The sequence below is a fragment of the Callithrix jacchus genome, chromosome 1, assembly GCF_049354715.1.
Source record: "Callithrix jacchus isolate 240 chromosome 1, calJac240_pri, whole genome shotgun sequence".
NCBI lineage: Eukaryota > Metazoa > Chordata > Mammalia > Primates > Cebidae > Callithrix > Callithrix jacchus.
In genome coordinates this window covers 91,405,275-91,417,500 of record NC_133502.1, presented here as the reverse complement: position 1 = coordinate 91,417,500, position 12,226 = coordinate 91,405,275, and the positions used below count along the sequence as shown (strand labels likewise).

At 35.0% G+C, this 12,226-nt stretch overlaps 1 pseudogene; it reads right to left on the bottom strand.

Moving 5' to 3' along the window:
* Positions 1-7,360: 7,360 nt before the first annotated feature.
* LOC100406142 (trafficking protein particle complex subunit 4-like) lies at positions 7,361-8,000 on the bottom strand (annotated as a pseudogene).
* Positions 8,001-12,226: the final 4,226 nt, after the last annotated feature.

Here is a 12,226-nt window from a genome sequence, read left to right as displayed (position 1 = left end):
CATTACTTTGGAGCCAAAAAAACACTAACTTTCAGCATGACCTGTTGACAACACCTGGTGGAAGCTGACTTTGTGCATACACATGAGAGCCCACAGAAAACTTCAAACTTCATGGTGGGCTGCAGAAATAATTTTGGAAGATAGTATGCAGAGCCAAATTCCTATTGCCATTATGTACTCTGTACATACCTATAAACTCGGACAGCTTGGAAAAAATCAGAGTCCCCAGATTTACTCTTCAGTGGCCCAAGTAAGAAGGAATATTGAGATTTGAATTTTAATCACTACCTTCTTATGTTTTCTTTCAAACAATAATTTTTCAATTATCATTAGTTGTATTTTTGGTACTATGTTCTATTTTAAAATAAAAGATTACTTTTGGAATAACTTGTTTCTTTTTGACAATTGAAACTTTATTATCCTATACAATATTTGGGAAAATTCATTTCTCCCTGTGCATTTATTTTGTTCCATTTTGTTCTCCAGTGCTGAGGCTGGTTAGGAAACTTCTGTGACCTCTTTGGACATTTATTTCTCTCAGCTCCTCCTACAATTTTTTAAGGCCCAATTCTTATTGTAAGTCCCTAACTGATGCAGGTAGCTGAATGACTATCACACCTTGCTCCCTCAATTTGCTTTCTGAATTGGAGAGAGATTATAGCTGGAGGTGTTGTCTGTGTCTATGGCTGTGGCTGTGCTGGGGAGGAGTCAGAAAGTGGAAACATGGACATATTTTTGTTAGAGCTCTAAATCTAGTGATACATCATTGATTTTATCTCTGCCAGAAAATAAAATCTTCAGCTGTGGCTAAGAATTTGGAGGTTACTGAAGGAGGTTATTTTTTCAAGAGCAGAAGTAAGGATTCCACTGAATTTGCTCACCAAAGATAAGTCAACAAAGAAAACTTACTGAAAAATGCAGGTTGTCTACTGTGTTTTTCTTATTTTTTGTGGAGGTTATTTGATCATTTTTATTTGAAAATTGACCCCTATATGACAATCCATTCCGTTGAGTTTATTGTTAAAAGAGCAGGAATGATTAATGACTGTAGTGAAATTATGGATTCCTATTGTTACTTGGCTAATATTGCAAGAACCAGCTAAGTCTTATAATATATGATAAATTTATGTGTGGCATTCTTGGGTATAGAAATGATTGTGTAAATGCTGATGCTATGGGGTTTACCTTCTGCCTAAATCAACATCAGTGCTAAAAGTACATATAAATAAATGTTTTGAATTTATTTCAGGCCCTTCTCCAAAGAGAATAATAATTTTAAATATTTTTTGTGGAACTATGAGAAAAGCTGACTAATTTGCATAAACTGAGGAGCACAGTTGGAAATAGAACAAAATTACTTATTTTTAAGTGAATGTAAGTTTATTAAGAAAGTAAGGGAATAAAAGAATGGCTACTCCATAGGCAGAGCAGCAAAAATTGTTGAATTTTTAAATGAATATAATCATATTGCTTTGACTTGTTTTCATCTATTTATAAGAAATAGCCATTCCACAATCCTCTTAATGTTTAAATATTTTGTAATAAGCCTATTAATATTATATATTATATATATTATTCATATACAAATAATAATAAAAAGTATATATTTCTTATCTTGTACCTGATATTGGAGTAGGTATTGAGCCTGTGAGGCCAGTAATATTATTACCTGATTTAATAAACGAGGAAACTAAAGTCCTTAAAAATAGTATTTTTGTTGACATATGTTGTTCTGGATGCTTTCCTTTCTGTTCCCTTCACTTGGCAAGAATTTCTTGGGAAATGACTTCTCCACTGAATGCAATCAGTTAAAACTGTCAAGCTACATACTCTTCTGCCTTCTCTAAGAATAAACAATGGTCAACTGTTCTTTCTTACCAGGAATATAAATCTTAAGCAGACTTATATAAGGAAGGGAAGTGGTTGGATCTGAGATATTTTTATAGTGGTTTTTGAAGAAAGCCTTCCGTGAGTTCCCAGTCCATATCCTCCTTATGGTTTCTTGGATATGTTTTATTTATGCCTAATTTTTCAGCTTTCTCTTTAATATTGTATGCTCTAATATTATTTTATTATTTATCTTTTTAATTTTATTTTTTGTGTCACTTAGTTAGAATTTCTTTCAGCCAATGAAGAATTCTAATGAGAAACAGAAATCTGTAATTATGAATATTTCAGAATAGTTGTGGTCTAAACATTACGTTCTGCTGTATCCCTAAGTACTTGAAATCTGGATATTCCCATTTCAACAACGAGATATTATGATTGTAATTCCCATATCATGTTATACATAAAGGACCAGGCTAGCACTGTGCTTTGTTAGCCCACTTGCCCTTTGAATTATTATGTTGGAAAATGTGGTCACTTTGAGTACATTGCCTTCAAATCACCAGTAACTGGAGATTAATTGTGTTCTTCCAACATATTGGCTTTGTGACCTTTTTTTATTTATTCATGTATTTGGTAATTCTCCTTTAATAATTCCAACTCTAAAATTCTGTTCCTGTGACCCATACTGCAGTCTTTCCCTTTACATGCAAAGGTTCTGCATTGACTTATTTTGCATTAGATTTTTAAATCAAGATGTAATTCACAAACCTTTGCATAATGTTTATCCTTTCAAAAATGTGCAATTCAATGTTCTTAATATATTCACAACATTCTGCAACCATCATAACTATCTAATTCCAAAATATTTTTATAACCTAAAAAAGCCCTATTCCCATTGACAGTCACTTTCCATTCTCCTTTTTCCCCAGCCTCTGGAAATCACTAATTTATTTTCGATCCACTTACACTATTTAAATATCTTAACAATATTCCTTTTATAAGACAATCATTCTTTTATTTCTTCAATTTATATTAAATGCTTAGGCATTCTCTACTTTTATCCACTAACAAAAACATCAAGACATATTTTCCTAATAGCAAATGAAAGAGAGAAAATAACTACAAAATATTTAATCCTGTATTTTTTCAGACCTCCTTAATTCTCTTTTTAAAATTATTAATTTATTTCTGAGCTTGGGAAATTGTATAACATTATGATTGAATTTTATCTGATTCTGGGCAAATAAAAAGTGACAACAGATTGACAGGATATGAAAAGTCAGATCCAGTAACCTTCCATATAGTCATCTGGGGTTTTTTCAGCTTCTAATCCCACACTTCCTTGACCTAAAATAGATAAGAAAAGTCTCATCTTTAATTAAACAACTTGAAGGAATTTGGATTTTTTTGAATATACACTATTTTTCATGATATTTTAAGGCCACATCTGAAATAATAAACATTATTTTATTGCAATCTTTGGATAACTATGCAGTTAAGAATTATAACATAATTATGTCTATTTACCCATTTATAGTTATCAAGTAATAATCATTGTTTTCCCCTGCCTTATTCTAGAAAAGATTTGAAGTTGCTGTATTTTTAAATTTAGTAATTTTTAACTTGAATATCCACTGTTCTCAGACAGCATATCAACTCCTGCTTTCCAAACAAACTTCGTGGGTCTTGGGGAAGAAGAAAGCCTCATGACTAAGAACTCTCTAGAGTCAGACAGCCTGAATTCAAATCCTACCTCTAATCTTACTAGTCATATGAACACAGGCAAGTCATTTGACTTCTTTGTGTCTCAGTTTTCTTATATATAAAATGGGAATAATACTACTTACCTAGAAAATTTGTTATCAGTAGATAAATTAATAAGAGTAAAGTGCTTAAAATTGTGACCAATATATTCCAAGGGCTCATTTTATACTAGCAATTACGAATTGGAACTTTCCTTTATCTCACTAACTCAATTATTGAGATAGCAACAGTTTAACTAAAATACATCCAAACCAATCCCACACCAAACATTAATGAAAGAAGGCTCTATCATTAATATTGTGATTGTAGCAATAGCTCTAAATTGCTGAACAACTGTTCTGTGTGAGCATGTTGATATGTTCTTTTCTTATTTTATTTTGATTTCCCGACAACTCTGTAAGTTGGTTTTATTTTCATTTTACCAATGAATAAACCGTCCTTCCAAGTGGCTAAGTAACCTGCTCATAGCTTGGACATTCTTTACATTGCTTTCTTTCCAAAAATTCCCTCGTTGAAGTGATTCCTAGTGACGGTGAGAATTCCAAAAGCCCACGTAAATAAACTTTTTGGTGTTTCTAAAGTCTTCTTCTTAATGTGATCTCGGATTTTGGTCCTATCAATAGGTCTCGTCATATCTTCTTTTGAGCAAAGTTTAAGTAGAAGAGCACTGTAGGATGACATGTAGCAAACATGTGAAAACCAGAAAAACAATCATATAAAATTCATTTCAGGAAGCAAGAACCTATGTTTTAAAAAATTTGTCACAGTGCCAATATTAGGGTTCCTAATATCTAAACTAAAGGTATTGCATTCAAAATTTTGATTCTATATTTATTTCTAAAAATGGAGAAGGTAGTGAAGAATGAAAGAGAAGCCAAACTGGTCCTGCAGGTTGTGCCTGCCACTGTGAAGGTCATTCTTTTTTTTTTAAATTTTTTATTGGATTTTAGGTTTTGGGGTACATGAGCAGAGCATGCAAGACAGTTGCGTAGGAACACACATGGCAGTGTGCTTTTCTTTCCTTCTCCCCTTCACCCACATTTGGCATTTCTCCCCAGGCTATCCCTCCCCACCTCCCCCTCCCACTGGCCCTCCCCTTTTCCCCCCAATAGACCCCAGTGTTTAGTACTCCCCTTTCTGTGTCCATGTGTTCTCATCTTTCATCACCCGCCTATGAGTGAGAATATGCGGTGTTTCATTTTCTGTTCTTGTGTCAGTTTGCTGAGGATGACGTTCTCCAGATTCATCCATGTCCCTACAAACGACACAAACTCATCATTTCTGATTGCTGCATAATATTCCATGGTGTATATGTGCCACATTTTTCCAATCCAGTCTATTATCAATGGGCATTTGGGTTGATTCCAGGTCTTTGCTATTGTAAACAGTGCTGCAATGAACATTCGTGTACATGTGTCCTTATAGTAGAACGATTTATAGTCTTTTGGATATATACCCAGTAATGGGATTGCTGGGTCAAATGGAATTTCTATTTCTAAGGCCTTGAGGAATTGCCACACTGTCTTCCACAATGGTTGAACTAATTTACACTCCCACCAGCAGTGTAAAAGTGTTCCTTCTTTGCAACTCCCGCAAGAGTACCACATCCATTCAGCTCACTTTGGACCACTTGTGGAGCCTGAAAACCGAGGAACAGGGAATCTGCTGAGGTCCAAATTTGTGTACCATGTAATAAACTCCCCAGGATAAGCATTACACATCATTCTAAAGTAGCAATTTTCCCAACTCAAAGCAATTTAGAACACTGTCTTCATATTAAAATATGTTAATGTCTTAAAGGAGCACATATATTAAATCAGTTTTTAAAAATATAACATTAGAATCCCTGTAGGAAAGAGACATTATACCCTGTATTAGTCTGTTATCACGCTGCTAATAAAGCTATATCTGAGACTGGGTAATTTATAAAGGAAAGAAGTTTAATTGACTCACAGTTACACATAGCTGGGGAGGCCTCATAATCATGGCACAAGGCAAAGAAGGAGCAAAGTCACATCTTACATGTCACCTGTCAAGAGACAGCTTGTGCAAGCAAACTCCCATTTACAAAACCATCAGGTCTCATGAGACTTATTCACTACCAAAGAACAGTATATAGGAAACCACCCTCAAGATTCAATTATCTCCACATGACCCCACCCTTGATATGTGGGGATTATTACAATTCAAGGTGAGATTTGGGTGGAGACACAGCCAAACTATATCATCCTCTAAAGTGTTTAGTTAAAAAATGAATGAAGAGACTGTTTACAGAAATATGTATAGAACAACAAGGGACGGTGAAACACCAAAGAACTATCAACAGGGGGAAGTCATTGCCAAATTCAGAGGCATTATTTCTCACTTATCTTTACATTAGTGTCTAGCACAGTTACCATCAATCACATGATTGCTATTGTGATCATCCTTATAACTGCCATCATTTAATAAATGCTTCCCAGATCCTGGCCACTAAGCTAAACTCTATGCATATTATTTCAAATGTTCTTAGCCACTTTGTGTTTGGGAACTACTGACTACATATAGGAGGAACAATAAAATACAAGAATCAACTAATAGGTAGAAGGTCATATAGGTAATCTGAAACAGAATTAAAAATCAAGCTTTACTGACTCAGAGGTCTGTTCTATCCAAGTTATTATAAGTCAAATCCCATTTTAGACAGAAAGATTTCTACTCTATTTACTGTTAAATTTTTACTATTCCAAAGACCATTAGACCAGTAGTTTGCCATCTAAACTCCAGAGAATTGTTAATAATATATAACTCTGTCATTTCTCTTAATGATTTGTGAAAACACTGTTTATGTTTTGTCTCCCAACCAGATCACAAACTCATCAAAAACAGATGTCACATGTTATACAGTTATGTATCTCTCAGAGACTCCAGCGCTTTGAAAACACTAGGCCTTGCTTATTAATATGAATATTTTTTCTAGGCATGTCCCAAAGTTCTCAGCACAGCCACAACCTGGGTTTTCATTAAAATTAGATTCTAGAGCATTACTTGCCTAATGCGTGATGCAACCTACGTTTAGTTTTCAAATAAAAATTAATTTTGTGTTTCTACTGTCTTTGTCTTTGACGATATTGAACTTGGGATTTTCAAAACTATAATTAGAAATTATTTTTACATATCTTTTATACACATAACTTTTACAATGGCTGCCATAATTATATAGATTCTTAGGAAGTATTTCTGATCCTTGTGAATAAAAATGAAAGAAGAAATCTTTACTTCTTGCTGACCCATGTGACTAACCTTGAAATCAGAGAGGTGGATTCATTTAAAACAAACCTACAAACTGTTTAGCAAAGCACGGAATCTCTGTGACTTAACCAAATGTAATGCAAACTTGACTATTCCAGACTCCCTCTATCATTGTATCTACCCATACATCATAGACTCCAGTTGCAAAGAATGGTCAAGGAATACACTGTGCCTTTTGAGTCTCTCCATTTTATTTTATTTTATTTTTTTCAAGATCAAAGGAGCATTTACTACAACATTTATGGACCTATCTCCTCTATAAATTAATCTGTACAGAGTTGGAAAGGAAGGCCACAATATATACAGACGGAAAGAGCATAGTGTTAAGGCTCAGGAATCAGTACATATCATCAGTGTCAGCATTCTCCCATTTTCAAGTGCACTAACAAGGGTGATGGGATCTCCACTGGAGTGAAAACAGCAATATTTCTGTTGCAGGAACTCTCAGAATTTGGAGGTCCATCGCAGGTTCAGCCTATGACCCAGGTCCAAAAGTTCCAGCCTTCTCTGCCACTTCCAGGCCTAGCTTCAGATTCTGGTCAAATAGCTCACACCCGATGGGCATTTCTAAGGAGTAGAATGGATTCCTGAGGGCAGAGTCTGAGTAAATCTCATAAATCTTTTGGAGAAGAGAATCTCTTCCAGCTTGCCTATGATCTGCTAGAACCACAAACTTGATCCCTATCAGTGTCTGCTGGCAGTGCATTTTGAATGTGTCTTTCTCCAGCATATTAATGCCTGAGCTTCCCTACTCAGGAGACAGCTGGGAGCCAATGGCAAAGGGGGAGTGGAACATGGAAGCCAGCATGAGCTTCTCTTTAGAAGTGAGGCAGGATAGAATATAATGGACACCAGGTAATTAGCAGGTTTACCCAGATACTCCAGAACCCCTTTCCCGTCAGACGTGTTCTTGCCGTTCACGTCCATGCCACTGATGGCCAACACTGCATGGCCCACTCAGATGCCGTCCCACTAGCCGAAAGCAACCTGCACACACTTATCATGTAGCTTGAGTAACTGAAAGTTTTCTCAGCTTGAGCCCGTGGCGTGTAGCTGTCCAACTGGTAAATCAGGTCGCCAGCTTTGTTCACCACATACACACTAAAAATCACCATTGCTGCCCAAGTCTCTCCATTTTATATTGCCAAATTCATCTTCCTTTAATACCTTACCTCATGTACACTAAAATAAACGAGGACGCAACTCACATTTCAAAATAGAACCTAGTGGTTAAGAGTACTTGTTCTGAAAGCAGCTCCATTTTTCTAGTTCTAACATGTCTCCAACTATTTATCTCACCTTGAGCTTGGCACATAATCACTCCATCTTACTTTTGTATCTGTGACGCAAGAAAAATACCACCCACCTCAACACAGATCCTATGAAGATTAAAATAAGATTATGAAAGTAAAATGCTCAACACAATGTCTAACCTAAAATAAATGCTCAGCAAGTAGGAGCTACTATAATTACTATCCAGATCAAATATTTTCTCTTATATGAAGCTTTCTTACTCTTTCCCAGCTGGAATTACTTATTTTCTTCCTTGCTTTCTATACCACACTTTAGTCACCACCATGCTGGCATTTGTCTCACTGTATTATAATTGTTTATGTGCCTGTGTTCCATATCCAAAATATACCTCCAGCATAATTATTTAATGTGTGCTCATTAGGTACTGGAATAAAATGGATGAATGAATGAATGAATGAGTGGGACTATAATACAAAATCCTCTTAAAGATATATTTATTCTAAAGTGATCAAATTGCTCCAACAAGAGTAGTCCAGATAATGAGACACTGTGTCATAGAATTACTTGATAAAATCTAGCCAATAAAATGGCTTGACAACATAATCTTTATGATTTCTTTAATCATTCGTGTCTTTCTGAAGTTGAGAAGTGGAGATTCTTTTTCTCATCTTTATATTTCAACAATGATAAGAAAACAAACTGATCTCTGGGATCAGTGCCCAATACCATTCATGTGGTATACATCTTACAATTCTTAATTAATTTGTGGCATACATATACCAGTCTCCACAGCCAGCTTCATCTGCATATAGCAGCATAATCATTTTTTTCCTTATAGTAAAGACTTTTTATGAGTCATAAGTCTTCTCCAGGGGGTGTGGTTATCATCTGGTAATCACACCCTTGGGAGGTTAAAAAGACTTATCTTTGGATCATGACTGTAGTGCCCCAGGGGTGTGATTATCTCAGGCAGCTCACACTTTCTGTCATGCCTAATTGCTTAATTATTATAGCTGTGAGTTCACACCACCATACAGGAACTCAAGTTGTGTCAGCATTTCCACTATAAATTTCATTTCCAAGAGTCTATAACTCATCCATTAAAAAACAAACAAACAAACAAAACTATGGTCCACTGAAGCACTGCAGTAAAGGTCTTATTCCAGAAAAAATTTCTGCAATAGATTAAATGTATCTTAAAAATTGGGTCCTGGGTCCTGGTCCCCCTAGTTAGTTCACCAAAGAAATAAATAATAATTAAATGTCTCTAAATTATATATTTTTCTGTATAGATGGGAAAGTAATATAAATTCTAAAGACATAAATATTATTTTTTAATTTAAACAGGAATGGCTTATGCAGTTTTCAGGTTTTTTTGAAAATACATGTACATATATTTATAAAGTATCATATAAGTAGAACGAGCTAAACCACAGTTAGAGAACATTGTCATATGCAGTCATGTACTACATAACAACATTTCAGTCAATGGACCGTATGTGACAGTGATCACATAAGATTATAATGGAGCTAAAAAATCCCTATTGTCTAACATGTCATAGTCATCATGGCAGTCATGCCCATCTGATCATAGTAGTGCAATGTATTTCTCATGTGTTTGTGGTGATGATGATGTAAACAAGCATCTGCACTGCCAGTTGTATAAAAGTGTAGCACATACAATTATGTACATATAATTATTCACATACAATTATGTACAACACATAATATTGTATAATGACAATGAACAATATGTTACTGGTTAATATATTTACTATACTATACTTTTTATATCATTATTTTAGAGTGTACTCTTTATATATATATAAATATATATATATAAAGTTAACTGTAAAACAGCCTCTAGCAGTTACTTCAGGACATATTCCAGAAGAAGGCATTGTTATCATAGGAGATGACAGCTCCAGATGTGTTATTGCCCCTGAAGATCTTCCAGTGGGTCAAGATATGGAGGCAGATCCTGTACTAATCCTTCCCTGTGTAGGCCTAGGCTAATGTGTGTGTTTATGTCTTAGTTTTTAACAAAAACAGTTAAATAATTTTGAAAAAATTAAATTTTAAAATTAGATAAAAAAGCTTATAAAATGATATAAAGAAAAAATATTTTTGTACAGTTACATAATGTGTGTTTTAAGCTAAGGGTTACTATAAGAGTCAAAGAGTTAAAAAATGTAAAAGTTTATAACATAAAAAAGTTACAGTAAGCTAAGTTTAATTTATTATTGGAGAAAGAAAAATGTATAAATTTTTTGTCGCCTAAGTATACAGTGCTTATAAAGTTTACAGTAGTGCACAGTAATGGCCTAGACCTTCACATTTACTCACTACTCACTGACTAACCTAGAGCAACTTCCGTTTCTTCAAGCTTCATTTTATTTTCAGTGCCTTATATAGGTGTCTCATTTTTATCTTTCATACAGTATTTTTATTATCCATTTTCTATGCTTAGATATGTTTAGATACACAAATACTTACCATTGCATTACAATTGCCTGCAGTATTTAGAACGGTAACATGCTGTATAGGTTTATAGCCTAGAAGCAATAGACTATAGCATAGAGCCTAGATGTGTAGTAGGCTAGACCATCTAGGTTTTGTAAATATACTCTATGATATTGGCACAATGAAAAGATTGCTTAATGATGTATTTCTTAGAACATAACCCCATTGTTAAGTGAAGCATGAATGTATACGTAAGTTCCAGACCTCAGCCAAATGTTTTCTTAGCTTATATACTGTTAATTATATAAAGGAGAATTGAATAAAGAGCACAAAACTAAATAATGGTTAACAAATGTAGCCCAAACACTGTATAGTTGTATATGAACAGGTACGTCCAACTGATGAATGTCTCAAAGGCTGGAAGTGGTGGACTAAGGTAGATCAATTCACAAGAGCCCCAAGATTATAAACTGCTCAACTAATGCACTAATATACGAGGTATATTTACCCTGATAGCTGTAATTCATCCATGATAACACCATCCCAACAACAGCATTCCTGAGATGCTAACAAAATGTTTCCTTGTAAATATGGAATCGCATGAGTGGTATTTCATACAGATCATGCTGAAAGATAAATGCTCTTGTTCTTTGCACTGGGGGATACCCCTCTTCTATTACTAAACAGTCACTACAATGTCCAAAATTTGACCTTCAATTTTTTTATGCTATAGGTCAGTGTGACTCAGTGTATGCACTTGAAAAACATATGTGTTGGATTGAAATCTCCCAAGAGATTAAAAGAAAAGTTATTACTAATTCCTTAATTCCTCACTCATCCTTTCAGTTTATTTTTGTAAGTTTCTTAATCTTTTTCTTTCAAGAGATGTTGCAATTTCTTCATTAAATGCCACAGAATTGATGAACACCTGACCCTCCAACATAGACCATCTTTGCCAGACTATTATTAATTAATTAATTAATTAATTTTATTTTTTGAGACAGAGTGCAGTGGCACAATCTTGGCTCACTGCAACCTCTGCCTCTTGGGTTCAAGCAATTCTCTTGCCTCAGCCTCCCTCCAGACTATTACTTTTAATATCAATCCTGTCTTAAATTATTTTTTTCTTCAAAAAAATCCCTTGTGTAATGTTTGATAGGATTTAGAACAAAATACAAATATCATACTTTCTTAGAAACAAAACTAAAATATCTCTGGATAATAAAAGTATGCATCCACTTTTCCTCACACGAAATGAAAATGGTTCTCTCCTCATCAGTAATCCAGCCATCTCACATTGTTGCATCAGAGGTCAACAAATGCAAGTGCATTTCATAATTTTTCTTAAAAAGTTCAAATGTTGGTCAGGCGCGGTGGCTCACGCCTGTAATCCCAGCACTTTGGGAGGCTGAGGCTGGTGGATCACGAGGTCAAGAGATCGAGACCATCCTGGTCAACATGGTGAAACCCCATCTCTACTAAAAATACAAAAATTAGCTGGGCATGGTGGCGCTGGCCTGTAATCCCAGCTACTCAGGAGGCTGAGGCAGGAGAATTGCCTGAACCCAGGAGGCAGAGGTTGCGGTTAGCGGAGATCGTGCCACTGCACTCCAGCCTGGGTAAC